Below are 18,195 nucleotides of genomic sequence, written 5' to 3'. Positions count from 1 at the left end.
AACCCAAAAATATTCATATAAAAATGATTAAGATACTGTAATATGACACAAAATAATAAAATACAAAATATAAAGAAAAACAAATTCACCTGCACCTACCTTTGAAAACCTTCATGGCTGGTGTGAGGGAGACAAGAGAGAGGGGGGTTATTGTGTAGGACGACTTTCACTGTCACTAATGGAATCACTGCTATCTATTGGCTTAATGGAATCCTTTTCGTGCAAGTTTAACAAGGAACCTATCCAATGACACTCGTTTTTGCCTCCTTTTGAGGATTTTGCAGGAATGTGACATTGCATTGATGATCACCCACAATCCCGGAGCGAGACAGAGAGAGACAGAGACAGAGAGAGACAGAGAGAGAGAGACAGAAACCATTGGCTCGGTTGTGATCATGTGACATTCAGTGTCATGTAATACTCGTATTGGAAGACATTGCTCATTTATCAAGTTAAAATTTATTAGAAATGTTTGGTCCTCTTGCAGAACACTCCCAGAAGAAGGAACTCACAATCCAAGGTTTTACTGTATAGGTTAATTTTATCCATTATATTCCCTTAGTAAGTAGCCATTGCCTGAATGGATATTCTCTTACAACAATACAAGATCATACTTTAACTTAAACATAATTGCAAAATATGTGACAAGGAATAAATGGAAGGCTCCTGCTGTCTTCCTACTTCCTGCCCCACCCCAGTCTGTCCTCACTATGACCAGAATGATCTTTATGAAACACAGATTGATCGTGTCCCTCTCCTAAGTGGTATCCTTCAGTGCCTACTCATCACTGTCCAGAGGAAACTCAATGCCTTTTATGCAGAGGTCCCTTCTGTTCTGGGGGTGATCTGTGCCCACCTCTCCAGATAATCTCCTGTGCCTCCTGGCACACCCTGTGCTCAGCCAGGCTACATGTACCACCCTCTCTTCTCCTCATGTCTTTGCACACACTCCTTCCTCATATTGGAATTCCCTTGATCCCAGTCCTTCACCCTGCAAAATACTTCTAGCTAGTTCTTGCATGTTCAGCGCAAGTCTCAAGACCTTCCTGTGTGCTTTCCATAGTGTGCCGATATCTGCTTCCCCAGGAAACTTCTCTCCCTGAAACGCCATTGTCCATGTGCTTGCTTCTCTCCCCTGTTGACTCAGACTCCTTGAGGGCAGGGACTCGGGGTCATTGCACTTTGCCTTTGCCTCACCCTGTGCCTGGAACAGTGTCGGTCCTCAGTAAGTCTTCTTGTATGCGTCAATCAATCAATCACTGCGATGGACTGAATGTGTCCCCCCCCAAATCCATATGTTGAAATCTTAACCCAAAAGGCAATGGTGACAAGAGGTGCAATCTTTGGGAGGTGATAAGGTTATGAGAGTGGAGCCCCCATGAATGGGTTTAGTGCCCTTAAAAAAAGAGATCCAAGAGAGCTCTCTCACTCTCTTTCTACCAATGTTAGGCCCAGTGAGAAGAAAGCTGCCTATAAACCCGAAACTGGGTCCTCAACAGACACATCAATCTGCTGGCACCTTGACCTTGGACTCCAGAACTGTAAGAAATAAGTGTTTGTTGTTTAAGCCTCCCAGTGCGTGATAGTTTTGATATTTGTATTAAAAGAGCCCAAATGGACTAAGTCACTGATATTAATTGACGTACCAAGTGATTAAACATAAGACATACGCATACCAAATGATTAAGACACAAGACAAAAGAAGTATAATTTGTAATGCCAGAATACAAATTCTTCATTCTTCAGAAACTTCCATCCCCAAATGAAACAAGGTATCAGTTATCAGTAAATCTGCTATGCATGATTTCACTAAATACTCTTTGGTAGCCAAGACTGCCACCTGCTAACTCAGCATACATTGTTTCTTTTCTCCAAAGTAATACACTTATTTTGAGTGGGGCACATGGTTACCAATTTTTTTTTAATCTTTATTTCCCAGTCTGCTTTGCAGCTAGATATGGCAAATGGATAAGTTCTGGCAAATAAAATGTAAATGGAAGTGTTTTTGCGGGACTTCAGGAAAGCTACTTAATCAGGGCTCATCAGGAAGGCAATCCCCCCTCTCCAGCCTTTATTCTTCTGCTTTTCCTCTTTCTTCTAGCTTGCTTTTTAGAAATGGTAATAAGAGTCTCAGAAGCCATTCTGGACCATGAAACCATGGGGTCATCTTGATGAGGAAAGCCATGTGCTAGGATGTCAAAGCAGAAAGACAGAGGGAGTCCTTTCCTTGATGACGCTATTAACTCCTGTGTTGCTGGCCTCTGGACTTACTTATGAGAGGGAACTACATTGATACTCGAAGGCAGCAGTTAACAACTTACAAACTTACAAGTTACAAACCAACAAGTTACAAACTTGTTTAGTAAAGAGCCAGCTAATAAACCTTTTAGGCTCTGGAGGCCACATAGATCTCTGTCACAACTGTGCAGCTTTACTGGTGGATTACAGAGGCAGCCACAGACAACACATACACACAGGAGTGACTGTGTTCAAATAAAATTTCAATATACAAAAATAGGCAGCAGGCTGGATTGAGTCCATGGGCTGGCACCTGTTATTCCCTGCTCCAAGACACCATGACGTCGAGTCTCTGTGGTATCTGTAGCCAAAACTAACCCTGACCAATGCATCGTATTTGGTGAGATGAGCCTTCTAAGTTGGGAGAATGGTCAAGACTCCTGTTTCATTTTTGAAAATAGTTTTTCTTTCAGTAGACTGCTTCTCCCCTACTTTGTCCTGATTGAAATTTACAAAGTCCTGACATTTCTGTTTCCAGACTCTTTTGATTATGGAGACCAAGTGAATCGGATCCAGGGCTTTTCTAGGTTTCCCTCAGTTCCATTATGTTTAGTTTGGAGGGTTCCAGCAGAATATAAATGGGACAGTCGTCAGGTGTGTGGACAAGGAGAATGGAGGACAAAAAACAAGGCCTTTAAGAATGGAGTGAAGGACACCATACCGAGAGCCCCTGAAGCGTGTTTGAGTTATATGATGAAACTTCCAGGCTGACTGGATGGTACCTTATTGTACGGTGTTACCAGGGAGATTTTACAAGCTGAACTGATGTTTAGCAGCAGGGCACAAGCTGGTCTTGAAGATTCTTTTCAGCAAAGACTTTTCCTGATGCTCTTTGGATGTCTTGGCTCTTCTGGTTTAGCTCATCCTGTGAAAACAGAACAAGTACAGAGAGAGAATGGCAAATTGATTTCCCATTCCGTGCAGATTCCAGCCGACGGCTAGTAGCTGTCTGGAGCTCTGTGTTGAGAAGGATTCTGTGGCTGCATTGGGGCTTTAACAGAAGTGGTCTGTGCTTCCCTAGCTGTGTTCTTCCCAGGGGCAGGGGCGCAGGAGAGAAGAGGTCTCAGACAGGTCCTCGCTGTTGGTATAGACTCAAGGAACATGAAAGCTAGAAGGAAGCCATAGTTTAAACAGGCTCTAAACTGGTTCTTTTTACATAGGGTGTTATTAAGGCTCAGAATGCAAAATGCAAGGTTATACAACTAGTGGTAAAATCACAATTAAAAGTCAGTGGTGGAGGGGGCATCTAGGTGGCTCAGTTGATTAAGCATCCAACTTCGGCTCAAGTCATGACCTCACAGTTTGTGAGTTCAAGCCCCGCATCCGGTTCTGTGCTGACAGCTTAGAACCTGGGGCCTGCTTCAGATTCTGTGTCTCCCTCTCTCTCTGCCCCTCCCCTGCTCACACTCTATCTCTCTCTCTCTCAAAAATGAATAAACATAAAAAAAATTTTTTTTAAGTCAATGGCAGATATTTTCATTACACATACTACACATATATAAATAAGATCTTTTTACGCCTTTTACTACTTTTTGTAATTTCTCCCTAACAGAACTGGAACCAGCTTGTAAGATCAACCAACACTTTCAGAGCTCCTGTTCCTGGCACTTTATGAACCTGATCCTTCAGACTCTGTTTAGTTCTATGAGCCCCCAGTACCCTTTCAAAAATTAGGGGTGGGGTGGGGGTGGAGTTGTTGTCAGGTTAATTATCATCAGATCAGTTTCAATTGCCTGCAATCAAGAACTATGGTTGATATGGAAATTGATCCCAGGAGTGGGTTTCAGGAAACAGACTCTCCAGGAAATATGAAGAAATTGGGAATTGATTCTCTAACCTAGATTAGGTAGATTGCAAAGTCCTATTTAATATCCAGAAGGTGATTCCAACAGCTCATGGCACCCAGTGGTCAATGACTTAATTAAATGCATCTGTGCTCATCTTGCATCAACCACTCATGGAGGGAAGGAAAGGTTTTGGATTACCACTGCCATGGAAGACGGGAAAAGATATGAGAGATCCGAGGCCCCTAAGGTGAGATGTAGAATGAGGAGCTCCAAACCACACCTGCTTGGACCAAGGTACAAGAAAAATCCAAGAACCTTCAATGGTCATGTAAAAAAAAAAAAAAAAAAAAAAAAAAAGTCCTTTATGTATGTGGCCTCCAAACAGAGGTATTTTAGTAAAAAATTAAATCCCACAAAGTTTAATCCCATGGGATTTTAAACCATAATGTTAGCTGAACACACAGTATCTTCCAGTGTCCTGGGAAGAGCAGGGCCCAGGGAATTGGAGCAGTTAATCTGGGGGACTCAGAACACCTAGAAATCCCTGCCGCTAAGGGCCTCCCTTGCCCTTCGATGAGGCTTCTCCTCCTTGCTGAAGAGGTTATTCTGCTGCATTACCTGCAGGAAGGTCCGTGCCAGGAAGAGCCACTTTTGGGACCCCAGAATCTTCTCTGTTCTTCAAGCCCAAACCTTTGCAGTAAATTTTTGCCTATCATTTTTAGATAGCAGCATTTCCTAAATTCCTGCTTCCAAGTAATTTATTTATGTGAGATTCTGAAGGTCTCCATGAGTGAGGTTCAATAAATCTCTGTTTTAGAACCCTCACAATTTTTCTACTAAAATAAAACAGTTTAGTAAATTGACAAGTCCTTAGTACTAATCAATTACTACAGATATACAATTAAAAGCAATTTTTAAATGAATAAAAATTCTTAAGTGTACTTGGGACTTTCCTCATTGATCTTCTTCTTTTATTCAATCACCGCTTTATTTTTCTCTGTTTCTCTACTCCATTTTATTATTGTTCTTTATTTTAAAGGTAATAAAACCAACATTAGAGAAAAATTAAGATAAAGAAAGCATGACCCATGATTCTGTCATTGGTACCATTTTGGTTTATTTCCTTCAGGGCTTTTTCATTTTCTTTTTTCCCTCTGAACATTATGATAAATATAATGTTTGTGCTTCTTAAACTTAATATATTGCACACATTTTAATCTCTTCGTGTCTCCATAACCTTCTTTCCAAAGGGTGCCTAATACTGAAAAGAGTATAGGCATTAAGCTGTGATTATTAATTATTGAGGAAAGGAACTCTCCTTTATTATACCCAGTTACTGGTGGATATTCAATTACCATTCGCTGAATTGAATTGAAATTCCTTGCCCATTCTAACTTTGTAATATTTTAAACATTCTTCCAACATCTTTATGGTTATAGCTTTTCACATATTTTTATTTAAGATAGAGTCTGACAAGTGGGGTCACTGGTCATGTGGTATGACCGTGTTTATAGCTCAATATGTGTTGCCAAATTGCTTTCTTTCTGGAAGGGCTGTATCGATTTACGCCGCTCTCCGGCAATGCATGAGGTCACCAACCTCACTGCCCCCTTGTCAGCTCTCATGCAATAGGAGGGGGTACAGCATCTCATTGTGATTTTAGTGTGAATGTTTCCTCATTTGTGTATTTACTAATTGCATTTTCTCATTTGTGAATTTGCTTACTTTGCGTTAGCAATTTGAATGAAGTCTATCTAGAGCGAAGATAGTCATTTATACTTACTGCAAGTATTGGCCTCATTTGGGTCTTTTTATTTTCCATTTAGTTGTAGGAGTTTTTGGAACAGCTTTACTCTCAGTTGAAGAGAAAACTATTAGCCTTCTTTTGAGAGTCCCTTGAGCTCGGAAGATTTGCAACCTAGTGAAAATGCTCCTGTCCCTTTGCTTTAGTTGCTGGCATTAATTGACCAAAAGGGAGACAACTTATTCTTAACTGCAGTCAGCTAATCCAGGAAACACTTGAAATTACCTCGTCCTACAAGGCAGTAGTGCTTGGATGGTCAAAAACAGAATAAAGTACCAAAGGCTGCCCGTTGTTACTATCCCTTTCCAACTAGGAAATTTGCCTCCATTTGATCAAACCCTCCTGCCCAACTTCTTGTCCCTGAAGCAGGTGTTTGACATATGTCTTCACAAATATTTGCAGATTTCTCTCTTCTTCCAAACCTGCTTCTCATGGAGTAGCCATGTGGCCCCCACTTCTCCACGAGAAATTGAGTCTAAACAGAACAAAAACAGTTGCCACTATCAAAGGTAGTGATTCCTAGAATTGGGTATCCTTGTTCATTCTCAGCATCGTGCAAATCATATCTTTTGTTCTTTTCCTAAACCTCTGCCACTTTCTGACCCCCAACTCCATAGTTTATTCTAGTAAACTACACCTGTTTTTTTCTAGCAAAATACACCAATTGGTGTAGTTCACCAATTTTTAACTTTAGTTTTCCCTTAGGGGAGGAAAGAAAGACTAATTCAACTTCTGAAACTTTTTTTTTTTCCAGAAATTTCTGCCTTAATCCTATTCCCTCACATTTTACTCCTAGACTCTAACTGAAACATCTTTTCTTTCTGAGGAAACCTCTGTGAACTGCAAGACACTGAAAACAGGATCTGTATTTGTCGTTTCAAAATTAATTAAATAGAAGTGATATCTTCCAAAGCATCAGAACTCAGATATACATTTGTACTAAAGGTAATTGGTTAACACAAAGTTGCACAGAAACAAATTCCATACCTATACGGGGGGTGTATGTGTTTTATTTAACAAAACATAGGGAGAAATTATTAAATCAGAGGTCAGGAGATGGGTCCTAGTTCCACTTGGCCAATTATCAGCTAAATGGCCTTGAGTGTATCATTTAACTTCTTTGAGGCTCAATTTCCTTACCCACAAAACTGGATTTTCAAGCTTTAGGGTTGTCTTTAGCGAAACAACTCAGTTTTCAAGTGAAAAATAAAAAAATAAAACAGGCACTTGTAGAATTCTTCCGGTTGAAGTAATAGCAGGAGGCCTAGGGTCCCATCCTCTTAACCACCCCAATCTTCTGTTTCTCAGGGCTTCAGAGGCTGCTCCAAAGAACCCTCAGATTACCCATTATCATGATGTCTTAATTCATGTTTGGAACGACCAAGTTCTCCTCTAGCTCTGAAATGCTGTACTCTCCAGTGGTTAAAATTCAGATCATGCTAGGATTGGATTGGGTATTAGCAGGGTGGTGAGACCCGGGCATTTGGGGGTATCCAGGAATAGAGAAGTGATGCCTCTGTCTGCCGTCTACACAAGCGCATCGATGTGTCATGAAATTTTTTTAGTAGGAATAACACAAATGCTTTCTGTGCACCGTGAACTGTAAGGCAGATCATCCTATATTACCTCCTTTAATCCTCTCCATCAACTTCATCTGAAACTACTCACCCCACCCCACTCCAAACACAGTAGTCCAGCTCAGGTCATAGGGCCCCTTCTCTTATTTTAGGTTCCAATGTATATGTCACATTCTAAGAGAAGTCTTCTTTGGCCATCCTAACTAAAGATATCCTGGACATCGTATCTTGTTTGATTCACAACATTTATTACTACCTGCATAAGTATTTAATCAGCTTATTAGTTTGTTATATTTATTTTTACTTGTATAGTTTCTGACTCTCTCCACATACTCTGAAATGGGGACCCCATGGAGAATAAAGATGTTGTCCATCTTGTTCATCACCAAATCCTCAACACTGAGAAAAGTGCCTTGCCCACAGTAGATGCCTTGTAAGTATCGGGTGAATGAATAAATGAACAAGAGAGGTACTTATTGTAATCTCTGTTGCACAGATGAGGAAACTGAGGCTTAGAGAGGTTTAATTACCAGCTGTAAATCATATAACTGGTAAATGATAGAACTTTCATTCAAAGTCAAGTTTGACCTAAAATCAACTGGCCTCTCTTGGTGGAACCATTTTCAACACTAATCAATGCCCATATCTGCCTGGTGGAATGCTAATAAGATAATGATTACAACGATAATGAAAATTATGATACCCATAATTGCATACTGAATGTGTGTTCCTGGGGCTTCTCCTTGATCACCTACAGAGCACACATTACCTTAGCTAGCAGCACATTCATCATTGGGTCATCTAATTTTTGAAAAGTGTTCTCTTGAGCCAAAAATCTACCTTCACGAGTCTTCCACTCACTGATCCTACTTTATCGCTCCGTAACAAAACAGAACAAATCCTCTCTGGCTGCCAGATAGGAGAGGAGGTGAGCAGCAGCAGGGTGGACTCTGTCTGGATTTCCTGAGTTTCTTGCCGGTGTGCAAGTACCTGGTAAGCCAAACATTCCCAAGTGGTCAATTTACAAGGCAGTTTACCTGCCTTGGGTACTTTAATGAGTAGTAGTGTTGTTGTTTCATCTTAATTAACAGTGATATTCTTTTCCTTCACCAGTAGATCCATGCATTCTTGTTAAGGAAATTGGGTCCTCACCCCCTGGCTTTGAGTGATCAGTTTTGCTTTTGCAGACTGCCTTCATATGAAAGCCATCTTCGTACAATATTCACTTTCCCCTCTAACTTGGGTGTGATGAAGGCCGACAAGAAGTCTGGTAAACCCTCTGAGCTCCTTGAAACCAAGGCCCAGTAAAAACTTGTTTAATTCAGTTCTTTTGTGGTCTCTGGCTTTAGCCTTTGGCCTTTGAGTGCATTTTCATCCAAGTTCCACTGTGGTCTCTGTGGTCTCTGCTGGTGGCAGCTGGTTCCCAAGGATATTACCTGTGTTTGAATCTAACATGGCTCATAACTTTTATCTAGATCAGTTGCTTTGGTCTGTTCCACCTGAAGAAACAGAGAAAAATGTGATAATAACAGCTAGTATGTAGTAAGCTCTGTGAGCCAAGAGCTGTTTTAAACCCTTTGCTTATATTATCACATTTAACAGACAATAACATGTCCTGGGAAAATAGCACAGGCCTCATGAGTGCTTCACATTCATTACTTAATTTCATCTTTAATTTCCACGTCCTGCCTTACAGTATTCTATCTTCTTCAGTGATATGATGGACTAAATGCATAGTCCATGGAAAGAGCTTAAAACAGTGCCTAGCATAGAGTTAGCACTCACAAAATGTTAGCCATTGAGGCCCCTGGGTGGCTCAGTCAGTTAAGCATCCAACTTCAGCTCAGGTCATGACCTCACAGTTCATGGGTTTGAGCCCCGCGTCAGGCTCTGTGCTGACAGCTCAGAGCCTGGGGCCTGCTTCAGATTCTGTGTCTCCTTCTCTGCCCCTCCCCCACCCGCACTCTGTCTCAAAAATAAAATTTAAAAAAAAACACAAAAAAAGAAATGTTAGCTATTATTATTACCATATTTCTTTCTTTAAAATTTTTTTAACATTTATTTATTTATTTATTTTTGAGAGACCAAGAGAGACAGAGCATGAGCAGGGGAGGGGCAAAGAGAGGGAGACACAGAATCTGAAACAGGCTCCCGACTCTGAGGTGTCAACACAGAGCCCGATGTGGGGCTCGAACCCACGAACATGAGATCGTGACCTGAACCAAAGTCAGATGCTCAACCAACTGAGCCACCCAGGCACCCTTGTCATATTTCTTTCTGAAAGCTGAATAGATTCAGTATTGTTGGATCTAGACTTACAGTGGAGCATGCATTTTTCTGGCTTAAATCAACATACTGTAGTACAGTAGACAGGATGATAAGGTCCAAGTGGTAACATGCTACAGGATAAGAGACCTGTGATCAGGCATGAGCTCTGCCACTGAATAGATTGAACACCCAGCAAGTTCCTGGGCTCCTAAGACCCTCAGTTTCCTCATCCGTACATGAGACGTGTGAACCTAATGATCTTTAAGACCCTTTGCCCTTCTAAGTCCTCCCCACATATTTCTTTGTCAAAATGTGGGGCTTATCTTTCTTACCATGAGGTTTGTGTCTGTACCATCTCCACCCACCCATCACGTTAAAAACCCAAATCACTATAATGGAAAATGATTCGGGAAATGCCTAGCAAGGAAGATGAGAAAAGCCCCCTCCAGGACCTCTCCTGTCTGCTCCCCAGCACTGTCGCCGGTATGCAAAGCCAACCATACCCGAGTGGCTTAGGGGGGAAAGCACAGCATGAAATACACTACTGGTAGGATTTGGGTTTTTTTGTTGTTTTTCAAATGGGTCTCTTAGGATTCTGCTGCATGGAAGGTGGCGTGTCATGGTAAGAAAAGTGCTGACCCAGGAGCCAAGAGCTTTTGAGCTTAACTCCAGCTCCAGCTCTGCCACTGTCTGGTCCTCGGGCAAATGACTTACCTTCCTTGAGCCTTAGTTGTTTTAATTGTCACAAAGGAATTGTTCAAGATCTTCCGATTCTAAAACTCTCTGCTACTAAGTTCTTTATGTGAGAACAATGCTCTGATGAAATCCTATGGACAGAAAAGCATTTTTTTCACTTCTTTCTCTTTTCTTTGCCAAGCGTAATGAGAGTTGGTGTGGAAAAAAAAAAGTGCTGTGAAAAGGTTCATTCAGCCTTTTCTTAATAGATCGAGTGGTTGGTATTTCTGCTGGCTTCTGAAATACATTACAAATCACAATCTGGAAAAAGTTCCAAAGCAGCTCCAAGCTTTCCTGCTGAATTTGGATACATCTTTAGGTCTTACTCTGCAGCTCATCCTTAACAACTGACAAAATATTTACTTTGCTCGGTACAGAAAAGGGTAACATTTTCCAAAATATTAAACTAGGTTGGATTCAGAACACAGACAATGAGGCAAAAAGTTGGACCTCTTTTCCAAGCCATGTCGTTGAATCATTTTCCAGAGTGCCATGAGAAACAGGGCCTTAGTGGATGTTTATGCTCCACGGTAATTCTGAAAAAGACGGAAGCCAGCCAGCCCCTGTCTAGCATGCCCACTGGTGTGTAGAACACAGGTTCTCAAAGTGTGGTCCCCGGACCAGGAGCATCACCATTGCTAGGGAACTGCTTAAATATACAAACTCTCACAACCTATCCCAGAACGATGGAATCAGAACATCCTGAGAGGTGGCCCGGCAATCTGTGTTGTAATGAGTCCTCCAGTAAAGAAGTCCAAGTAAATCTCACACTGGTAAAAGTTTGAGAACCACTGGTGTAGGGCCATGAGGGCTACAGGCACTTCTTACCTTTGAATGGAAAGTGTGAAACAATGGCAAGACTAGTAGCTTTTTCTCATAAATAATTTTTTTTCTAACATAAATAAGTTGGTATGTAAGTTTGAAACTTGAGCATATTGTTTTTCAAAATGCCGTCCCCCTCCATCCCCCAGCTTCCTCTACCCTGCCCCCTAATCCCGCCCTCACCTACGTGCTCATGGCAATGGTGTCTGAGTTATTTGGCCATTGTTTAGGACAGTAAAAATGCACTGCAATTTGTTTTAACATACTTGCACATAGCTGGTGGTTCTGATCAGAACTAGTTGTACTTTTAAAAAATTTTCACTTGAGATCTCTCCTAGGGGAAAATAAGGAAACAAAAATGAATGCCTAGAATTTATAATTTTGTTATGTTAATTAGTCTTATCATTAACAAAATAACTATTTTTATAAATAAATTGTGATTTTTAATTTTTTTAAGTGTATTTATTTTTTTTTTTTTTTGAAAGAGAGAGAAGCAGAGAGAGGGGGAGAGAGAGAATCACACTCAGGCTCCACAATCAGCACAGAGCCTGAAACAGGGTTTGATCTCATGATCTGGGATCATGACCTGAGCCAAAATTAAGAGTCGGACATTTAACCAACTGAGCCACCCAGCCGCCCCAATAAACTGTGATTTTTTTTAAATACAGGAAATAACTCTAGTTGCCGGCTTTAATTAAGAAATAGACTACCATTTAAATGACTATATTGTGTCTATCCAAAATTGCAAATAATTTCTGAGAGGAATGAAGATAATCCTCACAAACACCTCCTCATGCCACTCCAAAATGTCTCACACCTGCCCACTCATGTGTGTGACCTGCCCAGCCACTGCAGGCATCTGAGCTGTGACCTTTGTCCTGCAGTCTCAAGCTTGGCCACGACATTCAGCCCCAGCGTCCCCCATCTGTTGATTTGGAAGGCTCACAAACCTGTAACTACAGTGATGTCACTCCCAGGTTCCAGCCAGTATTCCAGCTACTTCTATATCTTTCCAGCACCTTAGAGACCTGACAAGAGATCACACATGCAAACCAGAACCCGTCAACATGTACCCTAACCTGATTCTCTCTGACATTCCTTTTCTGATAATGAATGTCCCCCTCTCTGCCCTCTACCATCTGCCATAATTTGGGGACAGGAGAGCAGATAGAGTAGAAATCACACCCGTTTTGGAACTCTATAGATCTGGATTCAAATCCAGGCTCTTCCACCTACTGGCCACACGCCATGAGGCGACTCCTCAGATGTTCAGCGTCTTCAGGTGCACACTGGAAGATGGCAAACGGGAGGAAGCAAAGATGAAAAGTACATAAAAACAGGATGGTGTACCGCATTGTCCGAACCAGAACACATGGAGAATGAAAGGAGCCATTGTTAATAATTATCTCATGATCAAAGAAAACAATAGAAAAGAAAAGAAGGCATAAACAGATTGTGGCAAGAAAAGGACATTTGTTTATCCTATATATCTAGTGTTCTGAGTAACAGGTAGTATGTCCTCAATAAATACCAGTTCCCTTTGCCTTTCTTCCTGCCATTCCAATGTTTGCCTTCAGTGTTTTCTGATTCTACCTTTTGTTTTCATTCCTCCTGTCCCCAAAGCTGTCCTCAATCCCTGTCACTTGGAGGATAGTAATGTTCTCTTGGTTGAGCTCCTCGCCTTCCATTTCTCCCCTCTAATATATCCTGTGGGCTCATGTCAGTTAATCTTCCGAAACTACATCTCTTAAACCATTCTCTGCCTCAAGACCCTTTCATGACTTCCCATTGCCCACTTAATAAAGTTCGAACTCTCTAGCTTGGCATTTAAAGTCTTCTTTTTGGGGTTCAATCTATTTTTCCAGACTTAATTCCAAGCGTTGCCCTTTATCTATAGCAAGTTCTTAACAAACTCCACGATTTCCTCACTGCCATGTCTTCCCTCGTGCCTTTGCTTATACGCTCTCGCTCAACTGTTGCATCCTTCTTTTCTGTCTCCACTGTTGAAATCCACTTTTCTTTCATGCTGACATGTGACATCTTCCACAAAGCCCTCCCCAGTCTGCCCGGGGAGAAGCTCTCCCTTTGCCCCTTGAATCTACTAATGATGTTGCTTGCATATCCTACAGCACAGGATGTTCTCTGTTGTGTATTATAATCAGGTTTATGTTTCACACATCCCGCAAGGAGGACATACACCTGCTTTATGCTTCTGCCTCAGATACTTCGCACATAAGAGGAGCTCAGTAAGTGTTTACTGAATGAATAAATGACTGAATGAAAGCCACTCTTGCCCTGCCAATAACTAAATACTGTTATGGCTTCCTCAATCAGCCATAAGTTCCCAAACATATATGGCAACGATTCTCATCTATTTTGCTTCTTTGCAGAAGTACGAGATTAAACCATCAAGTCAGTGATAGTAAATTTCTAAAACTATACATAACTTTCCCCTGAATCTTCACATTGATGCGATTAGCCTGATTTGCCCCAAAGGACAAGATAATTTAACAATTTTTTTTAAAAAAATTGTTGGTCAAAGAAGCAAATTTGACACATGCCTACAGTGAAAATCAGACATCCAGAAAATACTTACAGTCCGCTGTCTTGACTGCCTCTCTCCAAACTCCAAAATGTGTGCAACAAATTTGTCTCACTTTTTCCTTGCTTCTGTCCCTATTTGAGTTGCAATTTGTGTGTATTCTAGGGTAATGTGGCTCTCCTATCTCTTTTGGTATATTTGTGTGTGTCACTGTTTTATAGTCAATGAGACATACAGATTCTTTTAAGAGAACATCTGTGGTTAAAGTGCTCAGAATGTTTTTAAGAGAAGGCTCCTTGTTTGCAAAGAGATCATTTGGAATGGTGGTAACAGAGGAACTCAGTCATAATTTTCTGACTTCTGTTTTGGTATTTATGCACTTGTTTGACTTACAAATGTGCTCTGGGACAGTGAAAAAAGTCACACCTGTGCAATCTTGCCTTAAAATGACAGTTCTCAAGCTCGTTCTCTGTAACTTTTTAATTCAGGAGATCATTTCCTTTACATTAAATAATTGCTCAAATAATTCTGCCAACTGCTGTGAATATTTTTACCTAAGACTTTTATCTCAGTGTGAGTTTTCAAAAATGAAAATATACACCGTTAACTTTCATTGAATTTGAAACACTTAGGCCTCAGAATTTGCATATGAAAATTATGTAGAAACTACTTAACTTAGGTGACCATTAAAAAATTAATGGAATTACAGAAGGGCAGTTATTTCACAAGTTCTCAAGGAACTTGGGATGTCAGGACAAGCCACCAAGCATCCTATTTCCATAAATAACCTAGCCTAAAGAAAGATAATTAACTGTCTGAATTTCTGTCACTGAGTTACAACTCTTGAGCAAAGACTTCTCAGCGGTAGGGAGGTTGTCCCAGAAGGCAAGAATCTTACCTATAGCCAGTTGGTCAGCCTGTCAATAAATGCTTACTCACTGCCTGCTGTATACTAGGCACTGAGCTAAGTGGGGCTGGGTACAGTGATGACCGCTGCAGGTGCTGTGTGTGTGGGAGGCACATTACTCCATGTCTAGTGCATTGGGGGGGGGGGGGGGGGGAGCAAATGTCGTGGATGCCGGACTGAGAGAGTATATGGAGAGGCAGAAGCATCACACAGCCATAGGCCACCAGGAAGGAGGGAACAGCTGAGGAGCAGCAAAGAGAAGCTAAGCAGCCTCTGTGGGGACCTGAACCTCCTTTACTTACATGGACTCAGGGGACTGAGGGAAGCTTAAAACCAATAAAGAAGTGATTGTCACCAAAGTGATGGGTGTGGTCTGGAGAATAGGGAAACCAAGGTAACCTTCCTCTGCCTCTTCATGTAGGTGTGGAGCTAGCTAGCTTTTGAAAAATGTGTTCTTTCCACTTTCAAGATGTCAATTGTAAAACGCCAACTCACTTTCAATTTCAGGGTTCAATCCTTATTCCTGGGAAAAGGCAAAAGTTACTTTTGTGGCCACATGAGACATTGCTTTGATGTGTGCCTGGCCAAGATGTGCTTGGCAGTGTTGGGTCTCACCAGCACCATGGTAGAAACCCAGATTGGGGGCCAATAGGAGGAACTGTGATGTTCCCAGCCAGAAGAAGCAGAGTATGGCCCTCGGTGGGTCCTGTGCCTCCAGCGGAGGGAAGGCTTGGCTCCAGGAGTGCCTTTGGACCTGGTGATAAGGCGCTATGAAGAGAGCAGCTCTGTTTCCTGCAATTTGAACAAAGCACATAAAACTTTTTGTGCTTACATTTGAAGACCTTTGCCTGCAAAAAGGAATTAGTCTGAAGAGACTCACGTTATAACTGTGGTGCTGACATCAGCTCATTGTGTAACTGAGTTCCCCTAGCTTCGCCTCCTGGCTTCTCCTTCTGTGAAAGCAGTATTCTACAGCTAATATTGCCCAAGTCAGGAGTCCCAGCAAAGCCTTCACACAACCCCGTTGTCAATTCTCTTCCATTGTCTCTGGAGCTCTCTCACAAACCAATAAATGTAGCTTGCTCAGAATTGGGGGGAAAAGAGACATTTTATCACGTAATATTCATTTTCACATTGCAATGTAATGCTTTAAAATCCACCAGAACATATAGATGATCATTAAAACTACAACTCCTGCATTACAGGGAGATCGTAGCATGTTATTGATGATGTCTCTCAAATGAGTTTCGCCAGCGTGACATTGCCAACTTACCATTCTTATTTCAGCAGATAACACTGTCTCCACAAACCACCCTCCACAAAAAAATGATCAGGCCAATGCCATTTAATTGTTTTTTTCTTGATTCTCTTATAATAATTTTATGATTCGGGCGCTTCTGGTATTTGGACTTTCAGAAACATGATCTTTGACCACAGCCAAGAAAGTATTTTGCTGGTTTATATGGCACTGTTTCATGTGCAATCTGCTTCATTCAGAGGTAGGAGATGACATTACACCAGACTCCACATGACACTTCATGATCTTAGTGTCTCTTTTACTTAAAGGTAATTAAAAATGTGGTTCCAAGTTCACATGAACTTCTCTTGACTTACTATTGACTGGAGTTGCCATCTCATCACCTTCCTTCCTTTCTTTCAGATTAGGAGCTTGGCTTCTAGAAGTCTAAAATGTCAACCTCATTATGTCACTTCCAAGTTTAAAATCCTTTAATGGATTCCTAATGTCCATCGCAGTTTCCCAGTGGGTAGTATTGATATTCCTAGTGGGGGACAAAATGATTTTATGAGCATACTGGCGAATGTTCTTACTACTTATATATTTATTTTACTATTTATTAAGAAAAATATGTATGTTGAAAGATAAACTGAATCATATTAAAATATTAAGAATTTCTGTGAGCAAACGTCAACTTGAACTGGGCAACGCCAAACCAGAAGTGGTTAGGAGCGTTCTACAAACAGGAACTAAGGGCAGTACTTTAGCAGAGAAGACACAGAAGCAAATCAAGGAGATTATTTGATTGGCTATAGCTCAAGGAGTTGCTTTATTTGGGAAAGTCTCTTTAATTGTCTATGATTGCTTGTCTTCAGGTTTCAATTTCTTAATCTTGAGGCATTTATAGACTTGAGTTTTGGTTTGCTTCTATAAGCTGATAAGGCATTAGAACCGACTCAATCTAATGGCCTCCTTGTTTAATTAATTTAATGTATATTAAAGTAAAGCTATAATATACAACATATTCCATCTTAATTATTATATGTTAGGAATATATTACACATTAATAAGAATAGTATACTATCATGTTATTGTGTTTTAGTAATAGTATATATATATCAAACCATTGATGTTACTACTTTGGATGAAAAGTAAAGTAAGTGAGTCAATATGGAATCCATTTTAAAAATACTGAGGAAATAATAGTCCGGGTTGCTCTTGGATGTGGCAAAGCTCATAAAGATTGTAGGGACTGGCTAAAATTTGAAGAATGTTGGCCGACTGGACACAGTTTGACTCCAACACATCTCTGGCTTTGTGTCTTAACATCCTTTATTTCAGCCACTCAGAACTATTTGTTGCTTCTTGAATATGGAGTTAACTGTCAGACCTCCCATTATTGAGTTCTAATGTTGCATGACTTTGGGAAAGTCACTTAAACTCTTTGGGCCTTAGTTTCCTCATCTGAAAAAGGAATATAAATAAGTGGCCTGCCCCTGATAAAGGTTTTTGAAAAAGGAACTGGAAATGCTAGTACTTTGTAAACTGCGATGTTGTACAAATAGAAGGGATTATATTATCTTTATTTCTCTCCCAGTGCATTGCAAGTGCTCATTAAATATGTGTTAGGGGATAAATGAGTGAATCCCACTGATGTTCAAGTTTGAAGTGACCTTTATTTAATTAATCAAGCATTCATAGGATGGCAGTGCTTCCTGCGGAAATAATGGAGAAAGCATTTTCACCTTCAAGGAGTCAATCTAAGGAGACTAATACCTAAAAAGGTGACTACAATATAGGTGTTATGTGAATGTTTTTATAATGGAGATATGAGGAGCATGAATTCAACTAGGCAAGCTTCTCCAGGAGATATGATGCTGCGCTGAGTCTTAATAGGATGGGGAGTAGCTATCTGGGTAGATTAAGTGAGGAAGGACCTCTTGCGGAGGGAGCTTGGGCATAACCGTGGACCAGTGCTGCCTGATGGAAACATCACGTAAACCACAAATGTGAACCATATTAAACAAAAATTCAAAGCAGCAGGTGAAATCTACTGTAATAGTATACTTTATTTAATTCAACAAATCCTATTATCATTTAAAAGGTAACCAGTATTTATGGGGCACCTGGGTGCCTCAGTCGATTAAGCATCCAACTGTTGATTTTGGCTCAGATCATGGACTCACAGTTCATGAGTTCAAGCCCTGCATTGGACTCT

General features: G+C 40.8%; 1 protein-coding gene, 1 long non-coding RNA gene and 1 other non-coding gene across 15 annotated transcripts in view; 1 reads left to right on the top strand and 2 right to left on the bottom strand.

Moving 5' to 3' along the window:
* Positions 1-18,195, top strand: part of AIG1 (androgen induced 1) — a 313,679-nt gene that overhangs the window by 126,251 nt on the left and 169,233 nt on the right. The gene's annotated exons all lie outside the window — the stretch shown is intronic.
* LOC109252541 (uncharacterized) lies at positions 441-16,977 on the bottom strand. Of its 3 annotated transcripts, none has more exons than XR_008422872.1 (6): positions 13,221-16,977; positions 12,477-13,029; positions 11,558-11,625; positions 10,449-10,561; positions 8,184-8,965; positions 441-3,163 (listed from the first exon to the last, which is right to left on the bottom strand). It is a non-coding gene; the product is annotated as an uncharacterized LOC109252541 (long non-coding RNA). The 3 variants fall into 3 exon arrangements; XR_008422873.1 differs by having other exon boundaries at positions 11,558-13,029; positions 13,221-15,532; positions 16,355-16,977; XR_008422871.1 differs by having other exon boundaries at positions 11,558-13,029.
* Positions 9,641-9,724, bottom strand: TRNAQ-UUG (transfer RNA glutamine (anticodon UUG)). The gene has a single exon. It is a non-coding gene; the product is annotated as a tRNA-Gln (tRNA).

Source organism: Panthera pardus, unplaced genomic scaffold (assembly GCF_024362965.1).
Source record: "Panthera pardus isolate Hobbes unplaced genomic scaffold, ASM2436296v1 HiC_scaffold_17, whole genome shotgun sequence".
NCBI classification, from domain to species: domain Eukaryota; kingdom Metazoa; phylum Chordata; class Mammalia; order Carnivora; family Felidae; genus Panthera; species Panthera pardus.
Note: the sequence above shows the minus strand (reverse complement) of the source record. Positions and strands in the feature narration are given on the sequence as shown.